This window comes from Suncus etruscus, chromosome 19 (assembly GCF_024139225.1).
Source record: "Suncus etruscus isolate mSunEtr1 chromosome 19, mSunEtr1.pri.cur, whole genome shotgun sequence".
Lineage (NCBI taxonomy): Eukaryota > Metazoa > Chordata > Mammalia > Eulipotyphla > Soricidae > Suncus > Suncus etruscus.
The window spans coordinates 35,645,838-35,660,288 of record NC_064866.1 but is presented as its reverse complement, the minus strand read 5'-3'; positions in this window follow the sequence as shown (position 1 = coordinate 35,660,288).

The following is a 14,451-nucleotide window of genomic DNA, read 5'->3' as shown; positions in this document are numbered from 1 at the left end:
TACGAAGGTAAAATCCAAATGGATGAAAGACCTCGATATCAGACCCCAAACCATAAGATATATAGAACAACACATAGGCAAAACACTCCAAGACATTGAGACTACAGGCATCTTCAAGGAGGAAACTGCACTCTCCAAGCAAGTGAAAGCAGAGATTAACAGATGGGAATATATTAAACTGAGAAGCTTCTGCACCTCAAAGGAAATAGTGCCCAGGATACAAGAGCCACCCACTGAGTGGGAGAAACTATTCACCCAATACCCATCAGATAAGGGGCTAATCTCTAAAATATACAAGGCACTGACAGAAATTTACAAGAAAAAAACATCTAATCCAATCAAAAAATGGGGAGAAGAAATGAACAGATACTTTGACAAAGAAGAAATACAAATGGCCAAAAGACACATAAAGAAATGCTCCACATCACTAATCATCAGGGAGTTGCAAATCAAAACAACAATGAGATACCACCTCACACCACAGAGAATGGCACACATCACAAAGAATGAGAACAAACAGTGCTGGCGGGGATGTGGAGAGAAAGGAACCCTTATCCACTGCTGGTGGGAATGCCGACTAGTTCAACCTTTATGGAAAGCAATATGGAGATTCCTCCAAAAACTGGAAATCGAGCTCCCATACGATCCAGCTATACCACTCCTAGGAATATACCCTAAGAACACAAAAATACAATACAAAAATCCCTTTCTTACACCTATATTCATTGCAGCACTATTTGCCATAGCAAGACTCTGGAAACAACCAAGATGCCCTTCAACAGATGAATGGCTAAAGAAACTGTGGTACATAGACACAATGGAATATTATGCAGCTGTCAGGAGAGATGAAGTCATGAAATTTTCCTATACATGGATGTACACAGAATCTATTATGCTGAGTAAAATAAGTCAGAGAGAGAGAGAAAAACGCAGAATGGTCTCACTCATCTATGGGTTCTAAGAAAAATGAAAGACATTCTTGCAATAATAAATTTCAGACACAAAAGAGAAAAGAGCTGGAAGTTCCAGCTCACCTCAGGAAGCTCACCACAAAGAGTGATGAGTTTAGTTAGAGAAATAACTACATTTTGAACTGTCCTAATATTGAGAATGTATGAGGGAAATGCAGAGCCTGTTTAGAGTACAGGCGGGGGTTGGGTGGGGAGGAGGGAGATTTGGGACATGGGTGATGGGAATGTTACACTGGTGATGGGTGGTGTTCCTTTTATGACTGAAACTCAAACACAATCATGTATGTAATCAAGGTGTTTAAATAAAAAAAAGAATTAATAGAAAATTAAATTGTAAGAGTAGTATATACATACTTCCTTACCAAAATTGTTTCAAAGTTCTTATCTCAATTTCTTCCTCTGCAAAATGGGAATGAACATGAATATCTCTTAGGGAAAGTAAGAAGACTATATGAGAAAATGTGTCTAATGTGCCCAGACCAGTGGATGATGCATGATAGAGACTCACAATTTACCAATGTCTCTATGCATTCATTAATAATTTTGGGGGTATTTTAAATAATCATAATGATAATTATTTCTGTAGATAGATTTCTTCCCTAACCCTGCATTTTGTATTTAATACGACTACATAGTGAATTATACCAGAGAAAGAGACAGGGGAATTGTAGAATTAAATGTGGTAGGAATATAGACAAGTATCTGCTTCCCTCCACTTTTTTTTTAGTTAACAAAATAAAGGTATGGTCTCCTTGGATGTTGATTAATGAAGTATAAACCTCATCTTACTTCGAAAGGATGTAGGTCATCATTTTTTGGATAGATGAAAAAGAAAGAAATCTTCTAAAATTTAGTATTCTAGAATTGAGCACATCAAAAAACCATGAAAGCTTAACACTAGTGTTACCATATTACTAAAACCATATGCCCCCACAAAGGATGTTGACTGTCCCAGCCTTTTAGGGAAACAATATGGATATTCCTTAAAAACCTAGAAATTGAACTTCCATATGCCCACAGGGGCCCATAAAAACCAATATAGAGGGGCCAGAGAGATAGCATGGAGGTAAGGTGTTTGCCTTGCATACTGAAGGACAGTGGTTCGTATCCTGGCATCCCATATGGTCCCCTGAGCCTGCCAGGAGTGATTTCTGAGCATAGAGCCAGGAGTAACCCCTGAGCACTTGCCAGGTGTGACCCAAAAAAACAAAAAAAAAAAAAACAAACAAGAACAACATAGAAAAGCCCTCTGTACTACTGTGTTCACTGCAGCACTTTTACAATAGCCAGAATCTGGAAACAACCTAACTGCTCAAGAATAGATGAATGAAAAAATAAATAATATATTGAATATAATTCAGCTGTTAGGAAAAATAAAGTCATAAAATTTGCTTATACATGAATGTATATGGAGAGTACAATGCTAAGCGAAATAAGCCAGAGGAATAGGAATAGGAATAGAATGATTGCACTCACTTGTAGGTATAAAAGATAAGTATGATATTAATATCCAGAAACAATAAAGATGAAGGTCAGGATGACCAAAGCTTGCCACAAATAGAGGGACACTATACTTAGGGCAGAGAACAGACCATGACGACAATGATAATTGGAGATAATCACTCTGGCATGAACTGGGTGCTCAATGGAGATAAATTGATATAGATGTTACCCCTTCAGTAATAATATTGAAAACCCCAAAACACTATCTAAAAGAAAAAATGGAGAGAGAGAAAGAGAGGCAAGTGAGAGGGCAGGGAGAAGGCAGGAGGAAAAGACAGTAGTGGTGGGAAATGTGCACTGGTGAAGGGTATTGTACATTAGATAACTGAAACTTTGAACAGCTGTGAACAACTATTAACAACTTGGTAATTATCTCCTGGCTATTTAATTAAATAATTTGTTAAGGAATTCTAGAGCTTGAGTATACTGTATACAAACGAAATGTATGTAAACTTTTTGCTTCCTGTTTCCATGTTAGTTAATAAGCCATTCCATGCATGTGTGTTTGTGTGTGTATGTGTGTACTCATCATGCACTACACATCAGTGGGGTTGGGATTTTATGTGATAATATCAAGGACAGTTCCAGTCAATGGATTGCCCAAAGTTAAACAGTTGCTGAATTATAATATTTAGCTCAACAAGGACTTCTATTTCTTCTGCACTGTGCTATGGCTGACATGTAAAAAAATTGGCAGCAATTAACTTATGATTAATAAATATAGAATTAAATAAATTTATCCAGCACTGAAAAATCTGGCATAGATCTAATTTCAGGGAACCCATAAATAACACTCTAAACTAGTGACTCTGTTCTCTTCAGGGCCCGTTTTGTAAAGGAAGTGCATTTCATTAGACTCTCCAAAGCCCTGTTTATTTAACAGCTTTCTCCCAATCTAATATCTCTCATCTAATGGTCTTGATTCTATAATGATAGACATCATGGAAATGCAGAGGGATAGAAAGAGGTAGATAAGTACATCAATTTATAGGGGGCAAATGATACATGTAAAATGTCTTGCTCTGATCTTTGAGACATTCATTTCATCACCGATTTATCTCTTAAAGACTCTTCTATTTAAAGCTGTCTTTTGCATGGTGGAATGTCTGGCTGACTTGGTATAAATGGTTTGTGATAATAGGCTTGTTTTTTGAAAATATCATTTTTCTTATAGGATGCTGCGTTTTGAGGAGTCATTTAAAATATGTAAGTGGAAATTCCCAGAACCTAGGGCAAAGGTGATGAAAGCTTGTGGTGAACTCAATAAAGTGCACACTAGGAAATTGACTCTTATAATGGACATGAAAATCTCCTTCCCTTCTCCCTTCCCACCTCATTTGCTAGCTTTTCCACCAGCCACCTTCCACTTACAACTTACTGTCTTTATCAAAAGGACCTGGGGCCGGGCGGTGGCGCAAGAGGTAAGGTGCCTGCCTTGCCTGTGCTAGCCTTGGACGGACCACAGTTCGATCCCCCGGCATCCCATATGGTCCCCCAAGCCAGGAGCAACTTCTGAGCGCATAGCCAGGAGTAACCCCTGAGCGTTACCGGGTGTGGCCCAAAAACCAAAAAAAAAAAAAAAAAGGACCTAATGTTGCACTGGTGATGGAGGGTGTTCTTTACATGACAGAAACCCAACCACAACCATGTTTGTAAACAAGGTGTTTAAAATATTATTAATAAAAACAAACATTGAGAGAGAAAAAAAATGGAATTATAAAAAAGGACCCAATTTATTTGACCAAATTATAGGCCAAAATCTATGTGTTTTCTTTTTTGCTAATTATAAAATTATCTTTTTAATTTAAGTTAATATTTTTAGAACTTTTTCCTGGTACCAGAGCCCTTCCTGATGAATTATGCCAGTTGGCCAGATGTTCAATGTAAACACCTGAGGATGCAATTTTCTCTAACCCAATAGAACATGCATTATTATTTGGGCCACAGTGGCAGTGCTTGGTGCCTGCTTGTACTCAAGTGATGCTTGCGAACCACATGCTATCTGGCACGGAATGGTGTTGGCCATGTGCAAGGCAAGTATCTTCACTCCTGTAATAATTATGTGGCCTCTTCTGTACACTTTGTACACTTCACTCTACTGTAATGAATAGTTGCCACTTCTGCTCAGGGCCTCTGTCTCCATATTCCTTCTATGTATCTCTTTTTCCCTTTATGTCAATCATTCCTTGCAGGTTTTTTTTTTTTTTTTATAACCTATGTAGACATTGTCTTAACCTTTTAAAGTTGCTTTTTATTTGAGTTGTATCACTAACCACTTAAAGTCATCTTACAACATTTTTTGAGCGGTGGCGCAAGTGGTAAGGTAAGTAGTAAGCCTTGCCTGTGCTAACATAGGATGGACGACAGTTCGATCCCCAGGCATCCCATATGGTCCCCTGAGCCAGGAGACATTTCTGAGCCCATAGCCAGAAATAACCCCTGAGCATCACCGGGTGTGGCCCAAGAACAAACAACACTTGATTCGTTTTTTTCTTCTTTCACATCATTTTTGACAGTAAATGTTGACTAAGACAGTAATCCCTAAAGAAGGAAGCATTTAACTTTTTAGGATATAATAGAATAAATAATTTCTTATTTGATAAACAAGAGAAAATGCCTCCCAATACCATATGGAATTTCCAAGGTTAAGTGAAATCATAAGGGTAAGATTCAATTCCAATAGAATCTGTGATCTCAGAGGCACAGAATCTATCTTCCTCCTCTTCACGATCCAAAAAAAGCACAGAAGAGAAGTACTTGGCCATCTGCACCCTAGGAAGAAAGCCTTTCCCACAATTTAACCCTCCTGCAACTCCATCTCAGACTCCTTCCCACCCAAAAATTGGGAAGGTTGCAACTCTGTGGGCTATCATTATGAAACCTGGAGTTGACTAAGATATGGATATATTTCCATTTAGTTGGTTTTGCCATTAAATTATGTTTCCAATTCTCCATTCTTGTTTTTGGGCCCACATCCAGTGATGCTCAGGGCTTTCTCCTATACTGCTCTTGAATCACTTCTGGCAGAGCTTAGAGGACCATTAAGGTACTGAGATTGAACCTGGAATAGGGAGCAGGCAAGACAAATAAAAATTTATTTTTGTAAATAATTTTTTGTAAAATAATTTTTGTAAATAATATTTTTGTAAAAACTTATTTATTGTACTATCTTTTTGGACTCTTCTGTTTTTCTTTGTTTCTTTTATTTTTTTCTGAATTTACTTGTGGTTGATTAAGTTTTTTTTTCTCTTTTCATTTTATAAAAATATTATTTAGTAGCAATGCTCTGTGTTCATAAAATTAAAATTCAGTCGCTTTACTAAATACTCTAGAAGATGAAATAATATACTTTCTAACTAGGAGTATTTTGAAACCATCATCTTTGCATTTCTCTTATTTCTCTCATTTCCATCTATGTTCAAGCTATTTGTTGCTTTGTTTTTCTCTCCCACTCTTTTTGATGTTGCTTCTCTTCTTTTGTGATTATCTGAATACCAATGCAATAAATATTTCCACAGAGAAATATTTATGGATGGCCCTGGTATTTCTGATTGTGGATTTCTAAGAATAGGATAAGAACATCAAAATATTCAGATAAACTGAACACTCTTTTTGAGGAGCTCCCAAGCTATACTGGATCTATGTCTGGTTAGTTCAAAGCTCAACATTGATAGGGTTTGCCAAAGGTTCTCTAATGGCTTTGGGGGACTTCAGAGGTCTGAAAGTTCTGAGGTGGGGAAAGCAGTATATGGAGTTTTGACAAGTAAGGTTTGTAAATGGCCACCGAATTATATTTTCATCCTACTTAAAGATTTTTTAAAATCTCTAATCATTTAATAATAAATGTCTTGGGGCCCTATCTCAGCAATTCTTGGCTAACTGGGCTGATTGTTCAATGAGATGGTTAATGGTCAATGGACTATTCAATGGTCAGGCCCTGTGGTGCCAAGGATTAACTGAGTTGCCATGGTGGTGCTCAGGGTCTCCAGGGTCACACGAAGCAAGGAAAATAACAACTATTTTTATGAGACTCATTTTCAAGACTTTCTCTAGGAGTAGAAAGTGGCTTTCCAGAATTCTCAGTGCATGTATAGGATTGCATGTATGTGATTGATTTAGTTTTCTTATAATGTTCTCAATTTAATTACTGCTTCTGATTTGTATATAACTAGCATATTCATGCACATTTATATCTACCATTGTGGATTATTTGAAAGTGGATTTATCCTTTACTAATTGGTAATTTAAATTACTAGTTAATTAGTAATTAATTTAAATTACTAATGGGTAATTTCAAATTTTATCTGTTATTCTTTCAATTCATTGATAATTTTACTTCTGCTGTCTTTCCAGTATATATACATTTTCTATATAAAGTGCTTAAGTAAGACATATAAAAATTAGCCTGTATAAAATGAATTGACTAAATTATATAAGCATTCAACAAAATTTTATAAGCGTTCACTTATATTTCAAAGAGTCTATGGATAAACTTCAAGAGTTATGGTATCACTATTTCTTCAGCACTTTATTTTGGGTTATTTATATTTTATATATAATTTAATATAATATATATAAATAATTTATATTTATATATATTATTTATTTTAGGTTAGTAATTATCATGTGGTAGCATATTTATTTCAAAGTTCTTTTTCTATGCCAAGGATTGAACCCAGGGTCTCCTGCATTCAAAGTATTTATGTTACATTCCTAAGTATATTTCAAATCTTTAAAGTTTATTGTATATGATTGAATTAAGAACTTAGGAATGGATTTTCGGCATCAAACTCTCAGATGCATAATTTGCATAAGAGATATAATACTGTGAGAAAATGTTAAATACAATGCTTAGCATTGTATAAACATTAATTAATTGAGCATTGTAGACACACAGGAATTACTTTCATTTCTACTTATTTATTTGGGTTCTCACCTGGTGGTTTGCAGGAATTACTCCTTGCAGAATGCTCAGGAGTTGCCCTTAGCAGGGCTCAGGTCTTAGATATGATATGCAGTCCTGAGGACTAAGCAGGAACTGTTTCACTATATTTCATTATTCACAGCAGCCTATGAGCCATGTACTGGCCCATTACTCTAGTTTATAGATAAAAAAAAATGAGGCTTAGAAAGGTTTCATATGTCACATAGGAAGTGACTCTTGGGATCTCCCTTTCGATCTGTAACTATCCACCCTTTCCTGTGAGATGAGCAGCCTCTGAGTGGCAATGAAGTCTTCTGAACTTTACTGCACGCCCAGTTGTAACCTGGACTTCATGACATATTGAGGTTTCAGAAACAAAAATAGGAAATTGTCTTCCTTGCTCGTGGTCCCATGAGCAGAGGGGCCCCATCAGGAAGAGAGATTTGGCATTATCAAAAATGGGCATCCTTCCCGCGGTAATTCTTTCTCTGTTAATCACTTCCTAATCCCCTTTGCTTACAGCGAAGAAGATATCATTGAATTGTTGGGAAGTGAGAGAGCAAGGACAACAAAATATCTAGCTCACGATATAATCCTAAATCAAAGAATTTATCTTTCTCTTTCCATTCTCTCCTGAATAACTTTACTATCTCTTCTTCACTCGCTTGCTAGCATTATTGGCTTGCACAGACTGTCCTTGGAGAGTGTCCAGGGTTGCAGAATGTGAAGTATGGTGCTGGTGCGGTCAGGGTTTCTCTTGTAAGCAGGTGTCCCAGGGACAGGGGTCAAGTTAGGGGATTAATATTCCGGAGTCTTTCTTGTGCTACCATTCTTGTCTCTGGTCCAGTTTCTTTCAACGGCTGCAAGGATAATGGCTGTGAGTAGTAATGTTGCCTTGGTGGAATAGAGTGGTCTGTTACTATCTACATGTATACTACAGCCCTTTTGTTCATGCAGGGGAAGAAAAACTTGATTATTTTTTAGGGACTGCTCCCAGCCTGTTTACTGGGTCATTCTTTCCTCTTCTCTTACTAATTTTTTTCTGGATGCCCAAACCTTCCCTTAATCCCCTGTTTCTGATGGGCTAAATCCAAGTTGCTTATTGTAGCATATGAAAAACTTTTACATCTCTCTTAGTCTTCTATTTTTATTTGGTTTGGATCCAGTTAGTACATAGGTGACCCTTTGGTCAAACCACATTGGGCTTTCAAACATGTTCTTTAGCTCCTTCCTCAGTGTAGTGAACTTTTCTCTCTTTAGAGACTCCTTTAGTTTTGATCATGCTTCCGCCCCAAGGGAGTTGTTTTTCCCTACATTATATTATTTGTGACCTCAGGAGAGTGCTTTGGCATTGCCATCTCTGGGTTGTTTTCTCTGCTCGACAGGACTTTAACCCAAATTATTTCAGAATATAATTTTAGGCATGACATTGTTAAGTGAATAAATGAATAACTTCTGACATTTGCAAAGTATTTTATTTATTAAATTGCTTTGTCTCTATTACTGAACCTATATTTTCACATCAAGCCTATGAGAGTTTCTTTCTCCCACTTTGGCATAAGCATAAGCATACCAGAAAGGTGGTGATATTCTGAAATGTATTCAGTTCCCAAATCTGGCCCATGATATAACCCCTAAATCAAAGGAATAATCTTTCTCTTTCCATTCTCTCCTGAATAAATTCACTATCTCTTCACTTACTGGATAGACATTATTGGTTGTGATTTGAGATATGAACAGAACTCCTTTGGTTAAGCCCGATAGTTGCTTTTATTATTTACACTCTCTTGATTGAAGCCTTTGAGATATTGGATTAACTTCAAATAATATTATGTAGAGAAGAATCTTTGCATTTTAAATTATGTGACTGGATTCTTACTGTTCATAGTAAAAAAAAAAGCTCTGATTATTCAGTGAGATGTCCTAGAATTTCAGCTTTTGCACTGGCCATTTTTATGACCACAGTCATAGTGTATTATTCCTTGTCTATAAACCAGAGGTTAGTGGCACTCTGTCTGTGAAAGGCTGGGGAGTGATCTTTGCGGATCAGATCATCTTTGTTGCAGTAGCTCTGCTACTGCAAAGTGAAACAGCCATAGACATAACTTACATGAATGGGTCTGACCGTGTTCTAATAAAACCTCATTTACAAAAACTGGAAGTGATCTAGACTCACTTTGGAGGCCATAGTATGCTAATCTTTGTTTTTATTGTTCCTGAAAATGTCTTGCATTATGTACTTCTCCCCTTTCTTTCAATTTCCTTCTCTCCTTTATGTCCCTTACTTTTGTATTCTTTCATTCCTACCTTCCATCATCTCTTTACCCCTCTTTTTATTTTATTTTTTTTAAAGTTTGGATGGCTGAGGCCTTACTTTATGCTGCCTTTTTACTCAGGGGTCACTCCAGAAAGTGCTCAAGGATTATATGGGGTACCGGATATCAAACCCAGGTTAGCTGCATGCAAGGCAAGTGTCCTCCCTACTGTACTATTGACACAGCCTTTACCTCTCTTTTTATTTGCAGACGATTCCCAGAAATACTCAGCCCAAAAGAGTTGGCTGAACTTGTGCATTGGAACCATTAGAATCCCATTAAATTATGTTTGGGGATCATATTATGCCAAGGATTAAATGTGGGACTTTGAATATGCTAAGTATGTGCTCCATCATTTGCACTTTTTCTTCTTCTACAAGGCAAGCATCCTACCTGATATACTATAGCTTCCCCAGTTGAGCTATTTTCCTGGAATCATACATAAGTGATATATAATAGTCATGTATTGAGTCACATCTCCAGCCCTTTCTACCTTTCTTTCATGTTTGTTTAGCAGTAATTTACCTATGTATGTTGTCTTTAAATCACTCCATCTTCCCTTTTGTTGAATCTAAGCAACGTATTAAGAACAATTTAAGCAAGGAATTATATAGTTAATATCAAAATATTTTGAACTACTTGATCTGTTTCAGTCTTTTTATGTTGTCTTTTACTTTGTCTATGATCCTTCTATTAGTTTCCTGACTTCTTTTTTCTCCATATACTTTGTGTTTCTTTACTTATAATTTCATATGGATCACCCTTCTCTTGTGAGGTGTTTGTAGTGATTATTCTGACTTCTCATTTTGGGAAGGTTAAATTTAACATTTTGATGATGCATTCAGAAATCGCTCCTGGCTCAGGGGACCATATGGGACTCTGGCGATAGAACCACGGTCCATCCTGGATAGGCCTCCTGCAAGGCAAACACCCTATCAATGTGCTATCGCTTCGGCCCCAATTTCTATTATCTTTTTAGTAACTTGGTCACCAGATTGTGATGAATCTTGATGGCTGGATTAGACATGCAGTGCCTGGTCTTTTTCTTTTTCTTACATTTTTTTTTCCTGGGAGGACAAATGTATGCTCAAGGCTTTCTCTTGAGTCTGTACTCAGAGACCACTACTGGTGGCTCAGGAGACCATATACAATGCAGGGTATCAAATCTAGTTTGTGTGCATTCTCTTACCCATTGGACTATTTTTTCTTGACTCACTGTGCCTGGTTTTGTACCAAGTATCACAAGGATAAAGACTATAATAATAATATTCTGGCTTTTAAAGAAGTCTAGGAAAGAGACCCAAAAACTAATTCTACGCTTGATCTTAGCCAAAAGGTCGAGAAGCGATAAAGACTAATTCTAACGTATTTTGAGAAGAAAAAAATTCTTCAGGGAGTCACTATCTTTTTCCTTCTAGAGGAGAGTCTAAGGTTAGAGACAGCTTTTAATTTTTACATTCTTTCATTTTTACATTTGACATCAAGAATTTTATATTCTTTGATTTTACACTCTTTCTAAAAAAAATTGCTATCACTCCCATTATCTCATGATTGCATTTCTTCTTGACTGTTCTCTGAAATCTCTAATTGATTTATCATACCACTGAATTGCATTCCTTAATAATCCCCAGTAGAAATTTCTGCTTCAAGCATGCCAATTCTTACCTAGTCTCCTTCAAGGGCAGCGTCATCAGTCACTTTCACTTGAGAAGATTACTCAGCAACTTCGAATCTTAGTTTTCTAACTCAAAAATGACTAACTGCCCACAGTGCTGTGTGTTACTGAAATATATAACTATTTACTGAAATATTATATCTAAAATATTTTGCCTGGTTCTTGACATTTAATAAGTCCTCAAAAATGTCCATTTCTTCCTGCTAACATTACCATTCTTTCATATTATTCTTTGAGATTTAACCACACTATAAGATGTGCTTAAGTTTTTCTCTTTCATAAAGCTTCCTCCAATTATTTCAGCCAACAATGAATTTTGTCCCATCCCTAAGCACTTGCTAAACAGAGGATTATAGAATAATGTATGTAATTCTTAACTATAATTATTGTAGGGGTTTATTGCTCTAGATGCAGACAGATTGCATTTAAGATTTTGCTTCATCAGTGTATAGCTATTCATTCAAAGATATCTGTACTTCACTGGTAAAATTAAACTAACAATAAAATCTCTATTCACTAACATAGTTACCCTTCAGTTGTCCTCTCTCGCATCAATTCTTTAGAATACTCATTATAGGTTGTGATTATTGTTTAAATCACTCTATTTTTCTTTTCCTTTACTACTGATAATAATTGGCAGAAGAACAGAGATCTTACCTATAATGGGTTCTATTACTAATGCCTCAAAAATCTCAGCAAAAATTTAGTGAGTTAAGATAGCAAGTTCCTTACAAGTGAGTTAAGTTTACAGGTTTGCATAAGATAACTTTAGGTCATCAGTAAGGTTCACAGTAACTATTCTATTCTAGAGACTTTAGAACCAATTTGTTTTTTTTTTTCCAGTGCATATGAAATAATGAATACATGACACTTCTCACTCTAAGGTATAAATGATGGTTGGAAGAAGGAAATTAAACTGTGGTAGAACATTCTGTAGGGCCAAAGATCTCCAGGAGAGTCATGTGGGACTCATAGGTGAAGCAAATGTCAATAAACAAATGCCATCACCAACAAATGGTGTAATTAAGTAGGATATGAGTTAGAGAAACCATAGCTTCACACATTGGTTTCCATACTTCTGATACTAAAAAACTATTTGGAGCCAAGTTTGGATGTCTCTTAGTTCTTTTACTGAAAGTTCAGAGGCTGTTCTTTTTCTCTTGATGCATCGTTTTGTAGTAAACGACCTGTGCAACTGAATGTATGTACTGAAAACACTCTCCTCTTTTTATTGATGTTGAAATATTATTTATTTCTAGAGCTTTAATGTTTATTTCTTTTCTTTTTTCTTTCCTTTCTATTTCTTTTTTTTGGGTGGGGGGGCACACCCTGTGACGCTCAGGGGTTATTCCCAGCTATACACTCAGAGATCACTCCTGACATAGGGAACCATATGGGATGCCAGGGAATAGAATCACTATTTATCCTAGGTCAGCTGTGTGTAAGGCAAACGTTTTACTCTTGTGCCACTACTCTGGCCCCTCTAATGTTTATTTCTGATTTTAGCTAATTGAGATAGATAAAAATGCCCTTACTTTCTACATTTGCTGATGGTGGGGTAAATGAGAACATGTAGTGGTCCTGGGATACTCATTTCAGACTCTATCGTTAGCTGCTTCTACCTTCCGGAAGTTTCTTCCAGTCACATTTTTTTCCTGAGGTTTATCACATTCAGCAAGCATTCCTTGACATGTCAGACAATATGGGGTTTATATGGAGAAAACAGAGGCGTATCAGAATCATTTGTGCCCATTATCTTTTCTGACCAACTAGGGAGACAGATAATGGATATTGACTCATGTTATTTTAATAGAATGTGCTGTGTGCTTTAATAGTAACTTACACTAAGCTCCACAATTATGAAGTGAAAAAAGTGGCTTCTTGACGGCTAAAAAGACAACTTGGAGAAACTGTCAAGCTGACAGTAACAGCTGAGTATGGCAAGAATAAGTTGGGCAGAGAAAGTGTGAAAGACACATATCAGAAAAACAGAAACTAAAATCATGAGCTAGTCCAGGTACCTGGTGAATGCTGTGTTGAGGAAACTATATTGGAGGAGCACAAGGAAGAAGAGTAGGTGCAGAAAGTGGCCGGAACACAGTTTATTCCTCAGGGCTGGTGGCAAGTTGGACTTTATTTTGTTAGCCATTTTGATGGGAAACCTTACCCAAAGAGGTGTCCTCCTGCCAAGTTCATCCTTGTGATGACTGCTGTTCACCATATGGAAAGGCTTGGCTCAAATGGACCATAGCAGGCCCATTCCACCATGCTATGGTGCTTCTCTACTCCAGTGAGCTGGGAAAGCCTGCTGCTGATGTGTGCAGAACGGTGTGTGTGTGTGTGTGTGTGTGTGTGTGTGTGTGTGTGTGTGTGTGTGTGTGTGCGCGCACGCGAGCGTGCGTGTACGTGTCAAGATGACAAATGACAGGAGACTTAAGGGTCAGGGAACATGACCTCCAGGTAAAAGTCAGAATTCCTTAGAGCCATCAACAAAGGCTTGTTATATTCTCGGTCAAGGACTCTGTCTAATTCTTTTAGAGAACTTGATGAAACTGACAACCCTCACAATCCCACTTCCTCTACCTGTCGGGATGGTAGTGTTTTTAACTTCAAAGATGCCTTCAACCTGAGAACCAGGATGAAGCAATCTTCAGAGAGAGCTTTCAGCCTCTGGCTTTGTTTCTCTGGCCGATGGCTGGGTTGTCTGTCCTCCAGCCAATAGAAATGTGACTGTCTGTGTGAAAAGGTTTTTCCTGGCTTCTGTTTGCTTTGGAGCCAGTCAACAGTTCTCTGTAGTTATCTCAGTGTAAATCTGTTAAAGGGCACAGTTTTACTTTTCATGACAATGTGTGAGTGTGGAAAGGGTCCTGCCTGGATTAGAAATCAGGAAAAGGAAAGAAAAGAAAAAAGGAAATTAAAAAAAAAACCCTCCTACACTTTTTTTTTTTTCAGGTTCACTCTTTTCCCTGTCAAGGCAGGCAACTCATAACCCTGTACACTTCTTAGTGAAAGTGAATTCTTCCTGATGATATTGAATTCGCAGGGTTTTGAAGAGCCTTCAAA